This window comes from Saprolegnia diclina, assembly GCF_000281045.1.
Source record: "Saprolegnia diclina VS20 unplaced genomic scaffold supercont1.85, whole genome shotgun sequence".
NCBI lineage: Eukaryota > Oomycota > Saprolegniomycetes > Saprolegniales > Saprolegniaceae > Saprolegnia > Saprolegnia diclina.
Window position 1 is genome coordinate 48,726 of NW_008246152.1, and position 2,849 is coordinate 51,574.

At 57.1% G+C, this 2,849-nt stretch overlaps 1 protein-coding gene across 1 annotated transcript in view; it reads left to right on the top strand.

Moving 5' to 3' along the window:
• The window catches only part of SDRG_15132 (TKL protein kinase), a gene marked incomplete at its 5' end in the record, with an annotated part of 8,869 nt that overhangs the window by 3,610 nt on the left and 2,410 nt on the right, over positions 1 to 2,849 (top strand). The gene's annotated exons all lie outside the window — the stretch shown is intronic.

Sequence of the window (2,849 nt, forward strand, 5' to 3'; positions counted from 1 at the left end):
ACAAGCAGCACGAACGTGATCGCGGCAACGACAAAGCAGCGCATTCTTCTCGAGTAGGAGCACGGCCATCGCTTCCTCGCCATGCGTGGCCGCCACGTGCAGCGCCGTCCGCAAGGTCTACGCTGCGGCGTGGTATGCAGCAACAATGAGCGACCTCCGCACCTCGTCCGTCGCGGTGGCGCGCACCCCCATCGCGAGCAGCTTGGCAACAACACCAGTGTCACCCGAGGACGCCGCGCGGAGCAGCTGCGCGCTAAACATAAACGCGTCTGGCGACCGAACAAACGCCGCGACCGTCGCCTGCAACTCAATAAGTATTGCCAATGTCGGGCGAGGGCATGCGTACCTCGGGCAGATGCTTCCATTCTGCGTTGGCAAGAACCAGCGCCAGCGCCATGGTCGCGCTCTTGTTGGCAATCGCGCGGTCCAGAGGGGTTTGATTCTACACGTGCGTTGCTGCTCATAAGGTTCGTGCCATCCGATACCTCGTGCTCGACGTTGATGCTTTTGAGAGACTTGGCCAAGACAGCTTGCAGCATCTCGGTGCTGTTGCGCTCGACAAGGACATGCAGAAGCGGCGCGCCGGCCTACGCCCGTGAGATCACGGCAACACCAACGGTCGTACGTTGTTGCACATGCCGTCGACGTCGACGTCCAAAAGCTTGGTGAAGCCGTCAACGTTGTGGTCGCGCACGGCTCGAAACAGCTACCGGAATATTGTTGGTATACATATATATGTTGGAGCTCGCCGGCGCACCGCGTGGCGTGTAAGCCGGTGCAAGATCACCGTGCGCTGCAACGCCTTGGCCAGCATCCGAGGGGTCTTGCCCGCCTAGCAAAACATGCATGAGGATGTCATATTCCTTTCGTCTGCCTACGAGGTTGGTAACCGAGAGGGACGCGTCGGCGTCCAGCAGCCGTTGGACGACATCAATGCGATCATTCTCGATCGCAACATGCAGCGGCCGCATGGAGCCCTACCATCGGTCTCCATCCACCCTTTGATGACGCATCCGGCGCGGCTACCGCATCCACGTTGGCCTTGTGCGCCACAAAGAGGTCGACGAGTGCGACGTTGCCGTACTTGGCTGCGAGATGCAGTGGCTGGCACAGTGTCTTCTACGCGCAAGCATTCTAGTTCAAGATATGAAGTTTGGGTAACGCACGGTGCGCTCCTTGACGTTGGCGTCGACGTTGACGCTCGCACTGGCTCGCAAGAGCTGGTCGACAATGCCAACATGCTGCTTGGCTGTCGCGACCAAGAGTGCAGTCCAGCCGTTCTAGCAACGATTTGCTCCTCCCATAAAAAGAGAATATGTCATCTGTACCGTTCGCGCAGCGACGTCGATGGTTGCGCCCGCAGCCACGAGCCGGGCGACGACCTCGCCGTGGTCCTTGGCGGCCGCCTTGTGCAGCGCGGTGCGACCCGTTTTCTAGGAAACATACGATCCTTCCTAGTGTCTCGTGTGGACGCACCTCGTCTTGGACGTCGACGGGAACACCTTTTTCTAACAGCGAGGTGACAGAAGCAAGGTCGCCATCACCAGCGGCAAGCAAAAATCGTTGACTCGCAGTGGCTTGAGCAGTTGCCAGGGCGCCAACGACGTCCGAGTGTCCCTGCTGTTGCGCAAGTGCCAATGACGAGTCACCTTCCTACGCCAATAAGACATTTTCCAAACTTGGTAGCCATCATGTTCGTACCACGGTTGTGGCAAACACATTAAAGTCCCTTGCCACGAGCGCCTGCACAACGTCGAGATTTCCTTGCGCCGCCGCCACATGCAGGAGCGTTTGGCCCTTTGAATATATTGCCTTTGAGGCTATATGTCTCGGAGATACGTACGCTGGCCGTGGCACTCGCCGATGCTCCTGAATCAAGCAATCGCTCGACAATGTTGGCGTGGCCCGCTTTGGCCGCCACGAATAAAGGCACCTCGCCGTCCTGTATCAAGTTGATACATTCATTTATAAGTGAAAGAAGTGTGCGTACGTTGTTGGTGCAGTCGAGACCACTGCTGTCGGTCGAATCCTTGAGCAGGTGATCGACGACGGTCAAGTGACCGCTGGCGGCCGCAAGGTGCAGCGGCAGATTGCCTCGCTAGTTAGTGTGGAATATGAAAGGTTGGTTGAATGTAGAGGGATGGAATACATGGTCGCTGTGCAGAGAGAGCGATGGGTCCTTTGCCAGCAGCAGCGTGGTGATGGCGTCGTAGCCGTTGGCAGCGGCAACGTGCAGTGCGGAGGCGCCGTCCTAGAGTTACGGAGGGATCGTTGGACGTTTACAAAAAGAATGTGCGAATGTCGTACCTCATTGGCCATTGCAGGACACACTCCGGCTAGTAGCCAGCGCTCGACGCTGCTGACGTTGTTGGCGGATGCTGCTTGAAGCAGGGCATTGCCAGAGAGATCTGCGGCAAAGAGCCATCGCAGTTGCACCTAGTATCAATGTATCGGGTGTTGTATGTGCACTCGGTTTTCAACCTCGTTCAGCTGGTCTACGCTGGCGTTGGCTTTCAACAGAGCAAAAACCGCTGCAACGTTGCTCTTGGCGATCGCACGCGTCAGCGCCGTGCGCTCTTCCTACGACAGTACGTTATGTGGAATATAATATATGTCCTCAATGAAGAAGTATACCTTGTCGGTGGCGTTGACGTCGAGGTTGGGCTTGGACAGGAGGGTTTGTAGGAGCGCCATGTCCCCCGTGTCGACCACCAACTGCAGCAGTGGGACATAATTCTACAACAATAGGATCCTTAGTACGTAGCTCGCGATGGAGTCGACGTACGCCATCCCGCAGATTCACGTCCACCGTGGTTGACTTGATGAGGGTGATGGCATCTTGGATGCGT